At 45.7% G+C, this 21,559-nt stretch overlaps 1 long non-coding RNA gene across 1 annotated transcript; it reads right to left on the minus strand.

Annotated features, from left to right (window-relative positions):
• Nucleotides 1-5,623: 5,623 nt before the first annotated feature.
• LOC112897800 lies at nt 5,624-6,676 on the minus strand. The gene is made up of 2 exons (XR_003229744.1): nt 6,416-6,676; nt 5,624-6,327 (listed from the first exon to the last, which is right to left on the minus strand). It is a non-coding gene; the product is annotated as an uncharacterized LOC112897800 (long non-coding RNA).
• Between the last annotated feature and the right edge of the window lie 14,883 nt (nt 6,677-21,559).

Consider the following 21,559-nt stretch of genomic DNA (forward strand, 5'->3'; position numbering starts at 1 on the left):
TGAACAAAGATCCAAACCATGAAATCAGTCACAAAAGAGTAAGAGAAGTATAAAACAACCTATAAAAAATCTACTTTTCAAGCAAATAAATTTGTGTACGTGTATTTTATGCATAAACATTTGAACTCTTGCAAACAAACCCTTGTAACTTTCAGTTGATCACAACTGATTCTAAAAATTTAATGGCACATCTATCATACTAAGAGCAATAAAAGTCTAGTTGAACTCAAAGGCTAACAGTGCATAAATTCACATGAAATGATGTGTCTTTTAAATACTAGTTTTCGGGTTTTCAAAATAACTTTTTATACATTGCTCAAATGGACATGGTCATAAAAGAGAAAATATTTGTGTTGAAAAGTTGAATAAAAATGGTATTCAAATATTTTTAATTTGACCTTGGGAAGAATAATTTTTAGCTCCTTTTTCACTTAGCCCCGCTGTTTTTGTTTTCTGCACATAAGTCCCATCATCTTTTCCTTCCTCTCTCCTCCCCTGCCCTATCCCATAGCCGGCAGGCCAGCTAGCTAGCGCAAACCAGCGCAGCTGAGGCCGCCCGGCCAAGTGGACCTGCCAGCGCACGGGAAATCTTCCACGACCCACACAAGATCTCACGCTACCCCCCTCAAGAGGTCTCCACACGGCGCTTTTCCTCTGCCGCGGGCGTTGCTGGCGCCACGGCGAGCCCCGCCGGCGCCAGCAAGGCGGCTGCGCCCCTGGGTTTGCCTGGTCTCGCCTCCCCTTGCAGCTCGAGCCCAGGCCACCATCCCTCCCCTCACGCCTATAAAAGCACCACCAGAGGCCCCTAAGCTCGTCGCCCCCAACCCCAACTCCGGCGAGTCACCACCCACGTGTGGACGCACCACAACATCCCCATATTGTCCAAACTAACCTTTCGACCACCTTCTCCGTCTCACCCCGAGGCTGCACAGCCGGTCTCCGCGCCATCTTCCTCACCGGACCGTCGCCACCGCCACCCGCACCGGCGGCTCTATGCCACCATCGGCAAGCCGCCTCGGTCCACCCCTTCCCCACCCAAGACCTCCAACAGGTGCGGTTTATTCCCCTCTTACCTCCCCCATCTTTGCCCCTCACCACCGGCAACCCTAGTCGCCGTATTTTAGCCGGCAGTCGCCGTTTCCTTGTGCACAGGACCCATTTGCTTTGATTTCAATCTTTCCGAGAAATTTTCTATAAAATCTCAGGGACTCATTTGTAAACCTGAAACTAGAACTTTGAAAACCAATCTATTAACTTTGAGGATGCAAAACAACTCAAAGAAAGATCCTAGAAACACAAACTAAGATGTTCTGGACTCCTTAAGTTAAGATCTACAACTTTGTAAAAGGATATTGAACTATTTTCACATAATTTTAGCTGTAGATTTAAATTAAATTTAAATATCTTTTAATTGTTCCAAGAGTTTCAAGAAAGAGCTGCTTATGAAACTTGGATGGTAGGTTCAATGCTAGGAGTAAAGTCTTCCATAAAAATTTCATGCTCTAAATCCAAGCACAGCTAGTTGTTTCGAGTACTTTTGTTATAGGCTAGATTCTTATAACTAAAATATTAGCCTCTGTTTCTTGCATAAGAAAAATCTGCAAAATTTACAGTAAACTACTCATGCGAGTAAGTGTGATCAGTAAAAAGTTGAGCATCAGTTCTTGCATGGTTTGTCCTGAGCAAATAGATCTTGATCCTAGCGGTAGCTGTTTAATAAACTTTTCATGATTAACCTGCTGAATAAAAATGGCTAAAACTTTTACATTGAATTTATACTTAAGTAACGAGCTTTGCATAAAAATCTCAACTCAGAAACTACCTCTTAGTTTTGCAACTCAGAAACTACCTCTACGAGTAGTTTTGGTTAACCAATGCTTACCGTTAAAAATGACCGTTTACAACATGCAAAACCACTCGCTCGCTGAATGAAGTCAGTTAATCCAGATAAGTACTCGATAAATGACTGTCCAGAAAAAAGAATATAAAGTGCTCGACTACTTAACTGAAGTTTTGACTACTTTATAGTGCAATCTTGTACTAGTAAAACCACTCATACATGTGCATTCATATAGATTCGACTACTCTCACCGATGAGATCTACAATCTGGTGCCCGAGTCCGAGATTGAGCAGTGTGAAGCTCAGATGAATCTAACAGAAGTCGCTGAAGACCTGGACCAACATTCAGAAGAACCCCCGACTAGTTTTGCTCAAGAAGGCAAGCCCCCAGTGCATGATCCCAGTATTTAAATTATGCAACTGTTGTTCCTTTTACCTATGCATTTAAGTTCATAGGAGTTGATTGGAACCCTAGCTGCATGATCCTAGGCACTAATATAATAACTACTAGAACAGGAAGTTCAAGTAGTTGCTCTGCTAATAGGTATGGTAAAAGTCGAGTGGTTTCCTGCCACTCGCGAGAATTTTAGGAGTTGAATGTTTTACCGCATACTGCAACTGTAAGGTTGATAGGCGGGGCTGTGGTAAAGTACTCATGGTTGAGGTCCCGTTTGAGTAGTGAAAAATACTAAGGCCGCAGTGTGTGGTAGTGGTGATTAAGCTTTTGAAAGTACTAACCACATGCCGAGAATATAATAATCGGTAAGTTTAAGTGCTCGATTGAGCCGGTGCGTGAACAGATTCCACCATCTTGACGCTGTTCCCATGGGCCCAATGGTGAGTGTAGGAGCAACCATGGCCTGGCGTCATCCGTGGTTCGTGGACCTCTTGTACTCGAGGATAGTGGCCCGGATCCATGAAACGGGAATAAAGGGGAAAAGTTGCACGTGTGAGTTTTTGAGTAACCACGTGACATATGTTTAGGTTTCCCTCGCAAGGTTAAGAAATTCGATTCGAATCGTTCGTTTCTCACGGTAATTGAGACTGCTTAATGCTTCTGCCACATAGAGTAACAAGAGAAATTATGGCTATGATGAAACTTGTTGGATGATTAAATATTTTCCACCATATTTGCTTAGAGATAGATGCTAACCTAGACTGGTTAAATGAACTAGAATATGGAAAACAAAAATATAAAATTAAGGACCTACTCTTTGTTGCTTTTCAGCAAAATGAATCCCTAGAACCCTAGAGCCATGCATGTATAGTAGTCGGTATTTATATACCACTAGTCGGATAAGCCTTGCTGAGTATTAGTATATTCAGCCTTGCTTGTGACAATATTTTCAGGTGTGTCTTTTGAAGATATGACAGCTGGTTTGGCTTGGCTGAGTACTTTGCCGACTGGTTGGTCCGTGGAATGGGATCTGTCCCCGGCCAACAATGACTCCGCCAAGTGATGCCACGTATGGGCTTCATCGTGGTATCAAACCGATGATAGAGGATCATGTTTTATTTTCCGCTACTGTTAAACTTTGATTAAAGTACTCATTTGTTGAACTCTAAAGCACTCGTGTGATGAACTCAACTTGTATTTATTGATGCCCGATTGGTGAAGATAAAATCTGTGGAATGTTGTAATCTCTGGACTTGCCTTCGTGCGAGTTATGTGCACGCTTTGTTTTGATCAAAATCTAAAGTGGTCGCATCAGGATTTACCCGGCAGACTGTCAGATTACTCCGTTTGAAGTGCATGGTAATCGGTTCATCTTTATGGATGAATATTAGTGCACTTGAGCCGGATTCATTTGGAAGGTTCTGCCGCAAAATCCCGAGGTTTAGAAAAAGGGATCCAAAGAATAGTGACATGGATTGTATAGAAAAAAAATTAAGAATTTGTGTTGATGGTTAAGATGGGTCAATTGGTTCAGAAATTTGAAAACCTATTTTTTTAGGATGACATCCCAGAAAAAATAGTTAAACAAATAGTTTCTCCAAAATAATTTGAAATTATTGCTCAAAACAAATATTATAAAAAAACTCTTCAGCTTCCGCACAGTGATACGTCAAGTTATTTTCTGCACCTAGCCCCGAGCATGGGAGCTAGATGAGTCGTTGAAGGTATGCCGAGCTGTCTGCGGTGCCAGCCCCCGAGCATGGGGTTCGACCGAGTCGCCGTTGAATCTTGAACTGTAAAAGGACATGGCAAACATTATGGATGTGATGATCCCTTCAGTAATGCAAGTAGCTAGTACTAGTCGGAAACCAGTACTCGGAGCGTTACTTGAGTTTATGGGAGTTATGACCCCTTCGGGAAAGCAAGCATCTAGTACCAGTCGGGACTAGTACACGGAGCGTTTCTGGAATTATAGGAGTTATGACCCCTTCATGAACGCAAGCAGCTAGTACTGGTTGGGATACACGGAGCATTTCTGAAATTATGGGAGTTATGAACCCCTTCTGGAACGCAAGCAGCTAGTACTGGTCGGGAACCAGTACACGGAGCGTGCGTTTCTGGACTCAAAAGCCCAACTGCCTCTGTAGTGGGTGGACCATCTAGGTAGTCGGGAGCTTGAACGACATGGTCTGCAGTAGTCGCGGAGACTAGAGAATATAGCCATGGAAACTTGGGAGCATTTAATTGATAAATATTTATCAAAATATGATTTAGCTTGATTCGTGGGTGATTGTCGACGAAGCCGTGGCGGTCGTCGATGAAGCCACAACGGTTGTTAATGGAGCTTGACTAGTCGAAGTCGATTCCGATTAGTTGTCGATGGTATGAGGCCTGTCCTTGACTAGTTTCTAGTCGAAATGAGTATGTTCGCGAAAATAAAAACAAGGATGAGGGAAATAATAGACGGCACATAAGGAACACATGCGCACATTTGCGAGAACATATATTTCATTAGTTTCGATCTTTTACAAAATTCATGAATATATGACTCGGGACAGCTCGTCTTCTTCCGTCTTTTGCGTGGATGCTTAAGGAGAGGTCTGACTTGGAGAGATTGCGTAGTTTGCTGATTCCCGGGGCCTACTAGGTGCGTCCGGTTAATTATATCCGTAGAGCGAGTCTACAGAACACCTCCGATTAAGCTACGCTTTTATGGTCGTCATCAAGTCATCTGCTCGTCGTCCATATAAAATATATAGAGTGTAGAATAAGTATGGGTGGCTTTGTTTCGCCGAAACCTGGTCACAATAGTATTGCCTCCACATCGGTAGTAAACGGAAAATGTTGATGAAGGGGTGACTTTCGCCTCGTCGGTGCCCAGTCATATAGCCCAACTTCATTCATCATGGACATGTGTGTTGCCTTCGTCTTGTCAGTATTCGGCAAAATTAGTATCCAATCCTATCATTTAGGACATGTCGATGGAATCATGGCCTCATCTCCTCGTCACTTAGCCAAAAATTCGTCTAGCCTCGTCGGTACTAGATATGGAGAATTCTATTGCAATCGCGGTGTTAAGATCGTATTTGGATGACGCTCGCAAGGTGAACTGATTCGATAGCCTTCCGGCATCTCGAATTCTTTTTTCTTTTATTTATTTGAGCTGAATTCCTCTGGAGACAGCTTAGTCCTTAGCCAAAAACATAAACAGAGCCATTGCTCCTTTGGAAAAGACGAACGACCTACATATACCAGCTCGCCGGGACTTCTTTTTTTTATTTTATTTCTTCTGCAGCTCGTGTCAGTGCCGAAGCTGATATTAGGCGAGTTTGCCGTAGGATCAAGTGCCTACAGTCGCATATCTGAACATGGGTATACACCACACATAATCAAAGCTAGTACTTTCAATCCAGTAGCGATATGCTTGCAAGATTATTCTTTGCTTCTCTCGCTGCCATGCAACAGGACAAGCCGTACAATTAGCAATCTTCCATCATTCTTTATCAACGAGAAAATAGCTTAGAGCCTAAGATAGTCTTGCCACCCATGGAATAATTATAACCGTGTCATTTTGGGAAATCGGTCATGCAAGACGTAGCCGTTTAATCTGAATATAACCGTGCTATCCTGGTGAAATCGGTCGTAGGAGCCGTAGCCATTTCCTTCCGAGAACACCGTCGCTATGCAATCTGAATATAGCCGTTTCACCTCGGGAAAAGCGGCCATACGAGCCGTAGCCATTTCCTTCCAAGGACACCGTCACTGTACAATCTGAATATAGCCGTGTCACCTCGGGGAAAGCGGTCATAGGAGTCATAGCCGTTTCCTTCCAAAGATATCGTCACTATGCAATCTGAATATAGCTGTGTCACCTCGGGGAAATCGGTTATACGAGGCATAGCCGTTTCCTTCCAAGGACACTGTCGCTATGCAATCTGAATATAGCCATGTTATCTTGGGGAAATCGGTTGTACGAGCCGTAGCCGTTTCCTTCCGAGAACACCGTCGCTACGTAGATTGAACGTAGCCGTGTCACCTCGGGGAAATCAGCCGTACGGGCCGTAACCGTTTCCTTCCGAGGACACCATCGCTAGTAGATTGGATACAGCCGCGTCGAATATCATGATGCTGCCATAGATGGAAATAAGTTTATATATATTTTTCTTAGCGTCGCTCACCGAGAGTAGCAGCTGCCGGGAAGCTCAACATGGCGTCGAGGATGAGCTGTTGGAGTAGATGCGATTCGACGAGATCGTGGCGCTCTGCACGTTGGTGTAGACCGGTTTGCTTGTTCAGCGACGGTGGAGACTTTCTCGTGGACGACGACGAGGCGAAGATGTGCGCGTACGCTTGCTCCTCGTCGGCGGCTGCTTGCTTGTTGGTGAGAGCTTCTTATGCGGCGTCTGACGTGCGTGCGGCGTCTCTGCAGTGGCCTTGGCGTGCGTCTCCCCCTCTAGCCCTCGGGGTTCTGGCTGCTTTATATAGGCAGTGGAGGCCAGCACTTTGACCCTCGGCCAAGCAAAATCCAAGGCGTTTAAACTGAATAGAATTATATCTCTACTAACAGCAAGCGCGCATGCATATCTTTATCCCAAAGTATCCGGGTAAATCAAACTGGCCGGGCGCTGCATGATATACACTTCGTCGGAATCCTATACCCAATGACAGATGCCAGTTTGATCAATGATCAGCCGAACTCTGCGTATCTGCTGAGATAGTGCTGCAGCCTGTAGGAGCCTGTTTAAACTAATCGGATCCTATTTCCAGCGTGCGTAGCTTTATCTTTAAAGCCAGATCAGCTTGTTCACAGCCAAATAATAATATATATACGGGTTTAACAACCGGACTCTATCTCTAAGCAAACAAGAAGTCGTCCAAGATTTTATCTTCAATTTGAATACTATTATCTCTAAGAACCAGCATGAGCATGATTAGCACTACATCTCTCGTGAATGTGCATGGTCCTTGGCAGGTGGGCCAGCTTTCATACCAACGAACTTGAATCAATTCATGATAGCACAAGCAAATGAAACTCTTCTAGAAACATGGAGAGGAGTGGGGCCCACGTATCATAGGTTCAACCATGATAAACATATGTATGCCTTTAAGATAACTCATCATATAGATATCATGTATATATACTTTGCCCCATCTCATTATTATTTTTTTTAAAAAATAATCATCAAACAGAGTAGTTGAAGTGGTGGTGAGTGGCTTATTAACGTGGTGCGACGTCGCTGCCAAGTCGTGGAGCTCGATGCTGAGTCATCGCCTCATCAATTTGGCGCACGCTTGCCGCGTGGGCCCGCGAACTCGCATGATCCAATGTTGAACTCTGTTGCTTGTGGATACAGGTGCTTGCTTCTGGCGCACGGGCCGAGCTGATAGGACAGCCTGCTCCCTCCTGCGAAGTCTGGACAGCCTCCGTGCTGGCCCAAGCAGCCTACCACGTAGCTGGGCTAAAAGCTACGTTGGGCTGCACGTGCCTGCCCTCGGCTGGTGGCCCAGGTCGAGCGCTAGCCCGAGCACCTGCCGTCCGCCCGTGGGATGGCTGCTCCGGCCTGCGTGCGCTGCAGGGCCTGGCAGCCTGCCGGCCTCCCGCCCGCTAGCGCATGGGCCGCTAACTCGCAATGGGCCGCGCGCCCCCGCACCGGCCCCATGCGCCTGGTGCGGCAAGTTTTTTTTGAAAAGGATAAAAAAATAAAATTCAAAAAAGAGGTGCCAGATACGAAAAATTCAAAAAATGGGTACTTCCCGCCCGTTGATCGGGCGGGAGGCATGGGGCCGGGGACCTCCCGCCCATCCAACGGGCGGGAGGTCCCAAAATTATTTGCAGGCCCCTCCTGAGGCAGGCATCCCGCCCGGCTAGCGGGCGGGAGGTGGCCCTGCTTATTTTTTTTGTTATTTTTTTGTTGGAATTTATGTTTCACAAACTATTTAAAATTTAGATTTTTTTCAAATACAAGATTTATTCGCCATATTCTTTTGTATACATAAAAAAATTTAGTTCAATTTTATGAATAAGATTACGGTATCTAAAACTCGTATGAAGATTGTTAAGCGATAACGTTTTGCAACGTAGAAACTCAACGCGGCAAATATTACACATGAGCAAACAACGCGCAAATAAAATTACAACTAAATGATGCCTGATGACGTAGTAGCACTCGATCGCCGACGTCTCCCACTCCTATGCAACCGGAGGTCTTCCATCTGTAGCATCACCTGTAGGGCCAGCTTCAGCAGAACTGGGGCCAACATCATTGTTTGGACAACGTTTATACGTGTGTCCACTCTGATTACATGCACTGCAGCGCTGTATCCTCGGACGGAGCTCTGACTTATCCATATCATTACGAATAAGCCGTGTTTGACGGTGCCCTCTCTTAACTCAAGCTGATCTTGGGTCTGGAATATATATCACAGGATTCGCTGTCTCAGTGAACGGTCCAACCATACGGAACCAATATATCTCATACTGCCAGGTGCTGGCAATTATCTCCTTTCTGAAGTAATGGGACACATATATATCGACAGGATGTCCAATATCCGCACAAGCAGCCATTACATGAGAACAAGGTACGTGCAACAACTTTGGCCTCATACATGAGCAACAAGTTCCATCAAATTTGAGAATGCACTCCTTTACAGGAGTTTGACGTCTCATGCCACGTCGTGCTCTGTCTTTTGGAGCTACCTCAAACTTGAGCTCCTGTGTACCACATTGCCGTACGTGGTGTAGCTGGGCGCTAGCTGCCTTCTTAGTCATATATTCTATCATCATTTTTCCAAAATATCTGTCAGGATCTTGCATGAATGCCTAATTTTTAGTGAACCGATCCCTAAAGTAATCGGTACACCCGCGGACAATGAATTCCACAATTGCAACTAGTGGAAGCCCACGAACACCTCGCAGCACCCAATTGTAAACCTCGGCGAAGTTGGTGGTCATTATGCCGTACCTTGCACCATCGGTATCGTAAAGTAACGCCCACTTCTCCTTCGGTTCATTCTCAATCTATTTAGAAAAGGTTTTCACCGCTGACCCATACCTTCTGCGAGTACGTGCAGTATCTGTTGGCAAAAGATACAAAGCCTCTGCTTCATCCTGTGCAGTTCTGGTTTTTGCTGCGTCCTCGCTTCTTTTCTTCCCGGTCAGTTCATCAAGTTTCTGCCACTGCTTGTTAAATTTTGCTGATTTGTTTCCTTGCATAGCCTCTTGAACATATCCATAAGGTGCTTGTTCTTGAATTGTCTGAAAAAGTTTGCACCGATGTGTCTCATGCACCACCTACTGCGAACATCACGCCACTTGGGCGGCTCTCCGGTCTCCACACACCCCTCCTGCAAATCTAGTATTGCCCTCAGTATGCCGGCGTGACGATCATGAATCAGGCAGACATCTTCCCTATCCCGAACGACTGCAAGCTTAACCCGTTCCAGGAACCAGTACCAACTGTCTATGTTCTCACTCTCAACAAAAGCAAAAGCAATAGGAATCAATTGATTTTTTCCGTCCACTCCAATAGCTATCAGCATTTGCAATCTATACTTTCCTGTGAGAAATATCCCATCGATGCACAGGAGAGGTCGGCAGTGTTGAAATGCGTTAATGCATGGACCCAAGCTGAAAAAGACCCGCTGCAATATGTAGGATGGACCTTCTCCTCTGTCTAGCCATTTCAGATCATAATAGCTTTCAGGATTTCTCTGACATAGGACGGCCAGCAATCGAGGAATATTATCATATGCAGCCTCGAACGTACCAAACCTCATCTCGAACACCTTCTGTTTCACACTTGACTGTTTTAAACTCTCGCATAAGAGAGAGACCAACACTTAACAGCTTCCTTCACCTCTTCAATTGAGTGGTACCTCGCACCCTGGACAATTTCATTCTCCCTGCAATCCAAAGGCACGCTAGATCCGTCATGTACGACAAGAAGACTGAAGTTGCTGCTTACCCATTCTTCAGGCACATCATCGTCATCATCAGACGAATCGGCATTCATTGCTTCATCCAATTCACGTTCTTCATCTTGCAGCTGTTTAACAATAAAGGGTATGTTCTCGCCCTCGTCAGCCACGCATTGAGGTGCTGCGGTGCCACCTGCCTCAATATTTGCCTCCTCAACTTCTTCATCAATATTTTCATCCTCCCGAGCAGCTGCTTCAATGTTTATCAAAGGGTTCTGGTGCACACTGATAAGGAGTACCAATGGCCATTGCCAATGACTTGCATTTTGCAGATAGGTTAACCAGTCCTCGTTGCTTGCAAGTGGCATCAGCTCCCAGATCAAAGCGTGAGTGGTACGATTTATGACGCACTGAACACTCACAGTGTGTTTCTCCTGATTAATCCTTAATCCCCTCATTAACCATTTGCATAGCGATTCAAATGTCTTCTCGTGCGGTCTGGTAATTCCTCTAACCGCACAGTTGAATTCACTTAAATCTACCCCATTCGGCCTATAAATCACATTTTCTTCTCCGTAATATATACTGAAAATACCCTTCTCGGAAGACATATCTGTCAATCATTAATAAACTAGTTATACTACATATTAATACACAACAAACCTAAATTTCAGCGATTCCCACATTATATTTTCCAGAATCTAAACTATTCAGAATATTAATTATACTAAAAACAATTGAAAATATTAAAAACTATTGAAAACATAACTACCCTAAGAACTATTTCCTAGATTATAGTTATTTTCAAGTAATTATACGGCTAGAATGAGAATATACCTCCAAATCGACGTGTCAACAGGGCTTCGCCGCTTCCTCTTCTCTCTTCCTCTCCTCCCTTTCTTTTTTTCTGGTTTTTGCTGAATAAAATGAAAATTTTGGGGCAGGTGGGGGTTTATATAGCCGGGGGGGGGGGGGGGGACCTCCCGCCCGACCAACGGGCGGGATACCCCTCGGCACCACCTCCCGCCCGTTGGACGGGCGGGATGCCCCTGCAGGGACCTCTTCACGAATAAGATAACTTTCTTATTTGCGAAGAGGCCCTTGGGGAACCTCCCGCCCGCTAGATGGGCAGGAGGTCCCCGGCCCCACGCCTCCCGCCCGATCAACGGGCGGGAGGTACCCATTTTCCGAATTTTTCCCATCCGGCTCCCCTTTTCCGAATTTTATTTTCTTTTTATCCCTTTTTTAAAAAAACTCCTGGCGCGGCTGCCGCAGCATTCGCTCGGGCTGAGCCGGCTATTCTGTCGCACCTGTAGTCGAACTGAGCAGTGGAGGCAGTCGCTGACGCGAGCTGGGTCTAGCCAGTCACGAGCAGAAACCGAGTTGGATCCGTACTCGCCCTCATAGTTTCCAATTAGATTGAAAAATCAAATTTCACCAACATCATTGGCAAGGTCATCGATATCGCGGCAGAATATTGGAGTAGATACCTCCAGCTCCCTGGTGTTGGCAAAATGGCTGCAGAAGCTACCCGAACGGTTCGCGGTGCAGATCCAGGAGCTGAAAACAAAAGTTGTGCTCTTGTCGGGCACAACGCTGGTGAAGTTGAATGATGTCATCGAGTTCGCCGGTGGATCTTCGATGAACACCCCTACCTGACGCACCAACTTTTGGTGTTTTACCGTCACGCCCATCGAGCGATACCCCGAGATGGTAGGTTTTAGATGGGGTATCATCGAGATCAGAAACTCGAAAGTGTAAGGAATATAAAGGTTTAGATATATTCGGATCGCCGAAGGCGTAATACCCTACATCATGTGTGGTGGTTTGTATTGCTTTAGGGTTTGATGTATGTTGTTCTGTTTCGATGGGGTCCCTATCCGCCCTTATATAGTCTGGGAATAGTTACAAAGAATTCTAACTAAATATGAGCTTACGAGTTCTACCCGAGTATTACTCGTGCAGTTTCTTTCTGATCCGACTAGTCCTACCCGTATCCAAGCAGTTATAACAAATATAACGTGATATGCTCCATCCCTTATTCTATACCATAGGCGTAGTCTCGTGGTTCTGGATATGACAATCCGAAAGCTTGCTTGAGAAATAATAATTTACTGAGGAAGGATTAATCACAAAGCTATGTAACAGACTTGGCTATGAACATAAAACAGATCAACGTAGGTCATGTGTTCAGTTGCATGCATATCATATATCAGTATGTGATTTTAACTTCATCACTCATCGGAGCAATTTTCCCTACTTTTTGGGTCCTCCTGACAATCATCAATGGCATAAACACCAGTGTGGTCGCCGAAATCAGATTATAACAAATAAATACGCTCGAAGGTGCCAGCTTACCCAAGAACACAATTTGCCGCACGGGAGGGCCGATGGCCGGTGAAGGCGGCATCAGGCCGTGTCGCTGGGGCAGCAACAGCGTCTCCCCCTTCCCTCTCCGTACCCGTCAGCCGTGCTCTAGTGACAGAAGGTAGGAAGGGCTGACGGGGCAGCAGCGGCCACAGCCGTTGCAGTCGAGGCCGCCGGCGATTACGGCTAAAGGGTTAGGAGGGGAGGCTGCCATGGTTGTAGCAGTGCCGTGCACCACTGTTGGGGTGAATGCCGGCCGGCCAGCGACAGCAACGCAAGAGAGGGGATGCCACATGTTAGCAGGGCAGCGAGGAGGAGCGGAATTGGTGAGAGGAGCGATGATGATGGAACCACAGCGATGGATTTCTGAATCGGCAGCGAGAAGGAGCGGAATCGGCGGCGAGCAGGACGGAATCGGCGAGAGGAGGAGCGTAATCAGCAAGCAGCGATGCCGCGGCGTAACAAAAATATGGCGCTGTGCTGTAGGTCTCGGCACTGGGATTAAAATACGCCGAGGATATCAGAGACGTGTGTCAGATAAACATGATATACGACTCATCAGAGACACACGTACAAACATTTATGTGATGCAATCTACCCGCGTCTATAATTAGTATATTATCTTCGACGCGGTTTAGTAATACGCATCTGTAATATTATTACAGACGTATCTTTTTTAGACGTCTCTAGTTGTACTTTAGAGCGTTTTTTAAGGTAATAGAAGGGGTACGCCCCTACTGATTATATTTATATTAAGAAAGAGAGGGTGTGTCCACATAAATATCTTAAGAAACAAAGAAAATCAGAAAAATTACAATAGAGCTTCTAGCCATTCAGATATTGGTGCTTTGAATTTTTTATTTGCTCTCAGAATAACTAAGGCAAATTCCTTCTTGAAGTGAAGACGACAAGCCTCTGGATGAGGTTGAATTCCTTTGAAGATGAGATTATTTCACTGCATCCAAATATACCAACACTACATGATGATGATACCCACAAAGAAAGGGACACCAAGTTGATCCCTGATTTCTTCTAGTGCAAGGAAAGGCCCCTCCTCTAGGGTTGTAAACACTAATCTTAGCCCAGCAATTATGTGCAAATGAGCCGGGGATGAACATGTGAATTAGAGTTTCCTCCACATCCACTGTATAGCAAACACAACTATATGAGGGCAAAGCCATATTTCTTCCCCTCAAGAGTGATCAGGCTCAATCTGTCCTTAAGCAAAAGCCAAAAGAAGACTTTATGCTTATTCTGACATGCTGATTTCCATAGCCATTTATATGCTAGATGTAGTCCAAATGGCCTGAAAGATGAATGTATGCTTTGGAGGAGGAAAATAAGGAAGAACCCCAAATATAAGTCCAGACATCTGATTCCTGGGAGTCAGGTAGAGCATTTAGATCTTGAGCTAAGCCCAAGAGTTGTTGCAAAGTGTTTTGCCCAGGCGCTCGGCAAATAGAAACACTCGGCAAAGAATACTTTGCCGAGTGTCGGGCACTCGGCAAAGCAGGACACTCGCAAACGAGCGCCACGCAATTAACGGCGTCACTCTTTGCCGAGTGCCTACTCGAAGACACTCGGCAAAGAGGCATTTTGCCGAGTGCCTGGGCAAAACACCCGGCAAAATGTACATTTTTTTCCCTCTATTTTGTCCAAATTTTTTTCTATTGTCATCCTACATTCTCCTCAACAACATATATAATTTAGATTCATTTCTCAAAGTGTTTGCTATATTTCGTCAATTTATTTTATTTTATTGAATTTCTTGAATAATTCAAATTTGAACCGCGTGGTCATTCGAATAGTGGAAAAAATGAATGAAAAATTATTATTTATATTAATGAGCATGCTTTGATACCTTATCGAAAACAGGACCTGAAATTTTAAAACTACTATTCACAAAATATGACGACTAAATTGTGTTCGAGTCATATTTAAATTGTATGAAAGGCAAATTTGGTCGGAAAATTATGAAACTTGTCGAGATGTCATTTTATGATGTGAGGATATTGTGATAAAATTTTTATAAGGTTTCGTGAAAGTTTGCAATCTACGATGCTTAACACCTAATCGGTCTATATATAAAATCATACACCTCTTTGGAAAACTTTCAATTTGTAAGTATCGTATATTGTAACTTTAAAGAAACCTCTCATAGCTTCCACATGTGATATTATTACTTCTCGAGAAGTTTCATAATTTTCGGACCATATTTGCTTTTTATACATTTCAAAAACAACTGAACAATAAGTTCGTCGTCATGTTTCGTGGACAACAAATTTGAAATTTCTGGTACAAATTTGAAATTTCTAGTTTTTTTCTCGATAAGATCTCAACGCATGCTTGAATAACGTGAATATCATTTTTTGATTCATTATTTTCCATTATTCGTATGACTTGTAGTTCAAATTTCAATAATTACAAGAAATTCAATAAAATGAAATAAACTGATGAAATATAGCAAACACTTCGATTAATGGGCACAAATTGCACGTACTGTTGCATAGAATGTAACTATCACAGCAAAAAAGTTTGGTGCCAAATAGGAAAAAAATTAAAATTGTTTGTCGAGTGCCTGTTCGGGACGCTCGGCAAAGCCTCCTCTTTGCCAAGTGCCCCTGATCTGAGGCACTCGGCAAGTCCTCCTCTTTGCTGAGTGCCCCAGAGCAGGCTTTGCCGGATGCCTCAGATCTGGGGCACTCGGCAAAGAGGTGATAAAACCAGCCCGCCGCGCGCGCCCCTGCCCGTTACCCACACGCGCGCTCGAAAATCAGACACTGCGCCCGCGCCCCCGCCCCCGGCCGCGCCCCTTCTGCGCCGCCGCCGCTCCCCCGGCCCGCGCCTCCGGCCGCGTCCCCGGCCTGTGCTGCCGCCGCCGCCGCCGCGCCCCCGGCTGGGCCCCCCGCCGCCGCCGCGCCCCCGGCCCGCGCCGCCGCCACGCCCCCAGCCCCAGCCTGCACCCCCCTGCACCCCCGCCGCCACGCCCTCGGCCCGCGCCCCCGGCCCGCGCCCCCCGCCGCGCCCCGGCCCGAGCCGCCGCTGCGCCCCCGGCCCCGGCCGCGCCCCCGGCCCGCGCCCCGGCCGTGCCCCGGCCTCCGCAGGTATACTCTGTTTGCTCGAGTTTTATGCACAGAGATGTATCTTGATTTTTTTTGTTCACTGTACCGGGATCTAGATACAAACAGGTCAATTCTTCCGTAGCAATAATCATGGCCTGTTTGCAACGGTTGATTACAGGTGTTACTAATGTAGGAGTATGAGGCATTGGGTATATGTTCTCTGCTGTAGGAGTGTAGGGTATGACAAAAACGACCAGGACGTTGCCTGAGAAGAACTTGCCCAGGAACAGGAGGACAGATTTTAATCAAACATGCTTGCAGAACTACCAGGACGTGATGTATTCTTAGCTACTTTCTCTCACTAAACAGCTCATGAACTGAATCCATAAGCATAAGAACTTAGTACTGCAAGCCTGCAGGCACTAAGAAGCTGCATGATTAAACTCTTCTAATCTAACCAGCTATCTTGGGGACCACCTATATATAAATGCTCTGGTCCTGCAGCTCCGTGACTGAGATCAAGATCGATCTTCGCAGGCAACTTGTCCACTATGTATCTGGAGAGGAACGAGACGGGACACGAGATCAGATTAAATTCAAGACGCTGATTAACTGATTTTCAGTTCATTCTCAAGCTGAACGCGTTATAAGCAGCACTAAGTCACGCAGCAATGATGTGCCTTCCTAATCACAGTGCCCACCACATGGATTATGTCTGTGTTCCAAGCCTCTTTTAGACACGTATATTTTACTTTGCATCAATATCATTTCTTCAGTAGGACTAGAAGGTGTCAGGAATTAATCTTGCAGCGCCCTAATCTTTAGTAATTTGTGATCTCTGTTTTGGTTTGTGTGTGTGTGACTGTGCCTGCTTTGATGTAACATATGTAACATATATTATTAAGTCACCTAGGAATATTAAACCAAAATTGAGGCTTCCATTGCAGGTGCTGCCCCCGGCCCGCGCCCTCGGCCGTGCCCCCACCGCCGCAGGTACTGCATCCGTTCATGTTCCACCAGCTGATGCACGTTTCTTTAAAAAAAATACACCATGTATCTTTAGGAGTTGTTATAGATCATTCTGCTGTGTTGATATAACATGCCATATTCCTCGCTCCTGTGCATATACGTAGCGCAATTGATATTACTCTGTCTCTGGTGTATATGTTAGAGGATGGAAGACCGTGCGTGGATGTACACTGGCCGCCCAAGTCAGGTTGGGATGACTAGTGAGTGGATCAGGAAGACCGATGCTTTCTTGGAAATGGCGTTTGGCGAAGTTGCTAAAGGAGCGAGTATTATTCTCTGCCCATGCAGCAAGTGTGCAAACAGGAAAAGACAAAATAAGAAGAACATGGGGGAACATCTTTGCAAGAATGGATTTACGGCAGACTATACCCGGTGGATCTACCACGGTGAAGCCAATCGTATGAGAGAGGATGTGGTGAGACCACGTGTCGAGGATTATGATGCTAATGCCGGTGTAGCGGACATGTTGGATGACTATGGGGAGGCACGATTCGTCGAGGGACAAACGGAGGAGGAGCCAGAGTCGACCGCAAAGGCGTTCTACGACATGCTTTCCGCGTCACATAAACCCCTTCATGGACATACGACGGTTCCTCAGCTTGATGCCATTGGATGCATAATGGCGTTAAAGTCGCAGTACAGTCTGAGTCGAGGCGCCTTTGATGCTTTGTTGACAGTTATTGGCAGCCTGCTTCCGAAGGGTCATATTCTGCCAAAGAGCATGTATGAGGCACGGAAACTCCTTCGTGCACTCAAGATGCCGTATGAGCAGATACATGCTTGTAGGAATGGGTGCGTCCTGTTTAGGAAAGAATACGCGGAAGCAAAGTACTATCCAAAGTGTACATTCTCAAGGTTCATGGAGGTAGACTGTGATGGTGATGGCCTAAAGAGGCAGCTTAACATTCCCGTGACAGTCCTACGATACCTTCCGTTCATACCGAGGATCCAGAGGCTATACATGACTGAGGAATACGCGAAACAAATGACTTGGCACAAAAATGGCAAACGATACAATCCTGACAAGATGGTACATGCATCCTATGGTGAAGCATGGAAACACTTTGATAGCATTCATCATGAGAAAGCCAGAGATGCTCGTAATGTACGTGTTGCGCTGGCAACAGATGGGTTCAATCCTTATGGAATGTCGGCTGCCACATACACATGCTGGCCTGTATTCGTTATCCCCCTCAATCTTCCCCTGGCGTATGCTTTCAACGACATAACATAATCTTGTCGTTGATTATTCCTGGACACCCGGGGAATAATATGGGTGTGTTCATGGAGCCTCTCATTGATGATTTGATCCATGCTTGGGAGGACGGGGTATGGACATACGATCGGGCTACAAAGCCAAACTTCTTAATGCATATTTGGTACCAATACTCCATGCATGACTTGCTGGCGTATGGGGTATTATGCGCATGGTGTGTTCACGGGAAGTTCCCATGTCCTGTATGCAAGGAAGGTCTTAGGTTCATTTGGTTGCAGAAGGGTGGCAAGTATGTTGCTTTCGACAAACATCGGCAGTTCCTCCCTCTTGACCATCCATTCAGACGAGACATCAAGAACTTTATGAAAGGTGTCGCAGTGACAAGTCTTGCACCTCCAATGAAGACTAGTGCCGCAATTCGTCAGGAAATAGATGGTCTCGTGGTCAATCCAGCAGGTGGCTTTGTGGGATATAGCGAACAACATATGTGGACTCATAAGTCAGGCTTGTCTCGGCTCCCCTATTATGATGACCTGATCCTTCCACACAACATTGACGTCATGCACACCGAAAAGAATATCGCTGAGGCACTTTGGTCAACAATCATGGATATTCCCGGCAAGACAAAGGATAATGTTAAGGCTAGAGTTGATCTGGCAATATTATGTGATAGACCGAACCTAGAGATGAAGCCTCTTGGTCGCGGAAAGACATGGAGAAGGCCTAAGGCCGATTTCATCTTGACCAAGCCCCAAAGGAGGGAAGTAATAGAGTGGCTTAAGAAGTTGATGTTCCCTGATGGGTATGCAGCTAATCTGAGTAGGGGGGTCAACTTTTCATCTATGCGAGTCTTAGGGATGAAGAGTCATTACTACCACATATGGATTGAGCGGCTTCTTCCGGCGATGGTTCGAGGCTATTTCCCTGAGCATGTCTGGCTAGTATTTGTAGAGTTGAGCTATTTCTTCCGCCAGCTTTGTGCCAAGGAGTTATCTCGGACCGTGGTTGCAGACTTAGAAAGAATGGCACCGGTGCTGCTTTGTAAGTTGGAGAAGATCCTTCCACCCGGCTTTTTCAATCCGATGGAGCATATGATTTTGCACCTCCCGTATGAGGCACGTATGGGGGGGCCCGTGCAGGGTCGTTGGTGCTATCCAATCAAGAGATGTCTAAAGGTGCTTCGAAAGAAATGTGGAAATAAAAGCAAAATTGAGGCTTCCATTGCAGAGGCATACATTCATGAAGAGGTGTCCAACTTCACAACAACATACTATGGTAAGAACAGAACATCGTGGCTTTAGTCGTTTTGTACATTAGGATGGCTTAATTACATCTTCTAATATGTCATGCATGTACTTGCTGTCCTGTAGGTGACAACCTCCCTAGCGTGCATAATCCTCCCCCTCGTTACAATGCTAGCGAAAATGAATTGAACCTCAGCCTGTTGCAAGGGCAACTCGAAAGTGCAAGTGGTTCGAGCAATAAGACATTGAGCCCTCAAGAATGGCGTCAGATCATGCTATATGTGTTGACCAACCTTGAAGAGGTGGTGCCGTACATGAAGCGATTTCTTCGTGAGTTCTGGCGTCAATCAAGGGATCCTACCGAGCAGGAATGTGATACCCTTCTTAGACAGGGCGCGGGGAATGGATCGCCCACTTTCATTGCTTGGTTCAAACAGCAGGTACCGTCCAATCTAGCTCGTACTTAGATTGTCAATCGTAGTTGTTGTTACGTGCAAATAATATAACGATCTATCGTGCTTGAACTTGCAGGGTCATAGGATGAGTGCCGAGTTGAGACAGGTTGCAGATGGCTTTGACTATAGGGTCAGGTCATATTCTGGTTATGACGTTAATGGATATCGTTTTTGGACGAGAAGCCACGAGGCAAGTCGACCCAATCGAAAGACCACAAATTCTGGAGTTTTTACTCTTGGCCTTGATAATGTGGAGTATTATGGAAGAATTGAAGAAATATACGAGCTCAGTTTTCATGGTTCCAAACCTCTCAATCCCGTCATATTCAAATGCCATTGGTTTGATCCAGAGGTAACGAGACGGACATAATCTAATCTTGGGCTACTGGAGGTCCGACAGGATTCCGTCTTAGCAGGAGACGATGTCTATATTGTGGCCCAACAAGCCATACAAGTTTATTATCTCCCATATGCGTGCCAAACCAAGGAGCATCTTAAGGGTTGGTATGTTGTGCACAAGGTATCAGCGCATGGCAAAGTACCTGTCCCAATCGATGAGGATTACAACTTAGATCCAAACACATATGACGGAGAGTTCTTTCAAGAAGAGGGGCTAGAAGGGCGATTTGAGATAGACTTAACCGAAGCGATCAGAACGGAAGTTGAAATGGTTATTGATGAGGAGGAGGAGGATGAGGTGCAAAATGCAAAAGACTTACAAATGCTAGAAGCATTACATTTAGGCAATGTCAATGACGATAGTTATGCTTCGGATAATGCGGACTATGACATGGTTGATAGTGATGATGAGACTTATGATCCAGCTAATCCTGATGATGAAGATTACTTTTAATCAATGTAATACTATATTATTATGTAATTATATTTTATTTATTTTGCATCTATTTCTAAGTATGGCATGTTTATCTGTACTTATTGATTTACTCTTCTTAATTTTAGGTGATTGAACAAAGATGGTGGGCGGTGGTTACTTGAGGAACGTACGGTCCTTTACTCCAGGGCGAGGAGTGCCCCTGCACCGTCCGATGTAGCAGAGGGGTCGTCATGGAGGGGGAGGGGGAGGAGGGGGAGGGGGAGGGGGAGCTCACAGGGGCCCTCGCAGGACGACACGGAGGAGGAGGCACAGTTGCCTACGCAGGATGAGGTGCAGGAGAGGGACGAGGAGGTGCAGGAGAGGGACGAGGAGTCGCAGGAGGAGGACAAGGATTTGCAGCACACCGCCTCTGGTTCCACGGGCTCTGGTTCCGCAGTCTCTGGTGTGTCGAGAGTCTACTTGCGAGGTCCCTCGAGTCTCCCTCACCGACCGATACCTCGTGACAGGCGCCCGCTGATTACTCCCGATAAGAACAGGTAACTTTAAATGTTTTCACCGCTTCTACATGTTATATGTTCAAATCTGGAATAGAAAGTAATGATTTTTCTTAATCACTTGTGCAGGGGTTGGAAGATTGTGCAGCCTGGAGCTTCTCACAAGCGCACTGTCAATGGCATCATCAGTATTCTATGCAGACAACACTTTCCTGGCATGGTTGAGTACGGCGGAGTGTGGGAGCCCGCCTATACGTTTGAGCACTACGCCGCGGCCCCCGATGCTGAAGATCGGGAGGGCAGGGTATTCAGCAACAAGGCGGAGCGGGTGAAGGGGGAGCTATGGGTAAGTGCTCGATAAATCGCATATTAATTGCACAATTTTATACCATAAATGAATGAGATCCATTGTGTTTGTATATGTAGGATTTCTTCAGATGCGAGGCTGCTAAAGAGGGCGAGGCAGATGTGGTGATCACCAACTGCTGCAAGAAACTGGTCTGGGAGATGCACTATGAGGCGCATATCCAAGCCGTTAGAAATTACCACGCCACCGTCCTTGGACAGAGGGTCACCAAAGAAGAAGCAAGAACAATTTATTTGACTCCAGAGCAGTACATGCAGGTAAAGAACAAAACGACTGTGGCTTGATTCTTTTTCTACATTAGGATGGCTTAATTTCATCTTCTAATATGTCATGCAT

Source organism: Panicum hallii, chromosome 6, assembly GCF_002211085.1.
Source record: "Panicum hallii strain FIL2 chromosome 6, PHallii_v3.1, whole genome shotgun sequence".
Taxonomy (NCBI): domain Eukaryota; kingdom Viridiplantae; phylum Streptophyta; class Magnoliopsida; order Poales; family Poaceae; genus Panicum; species Panicum hallii.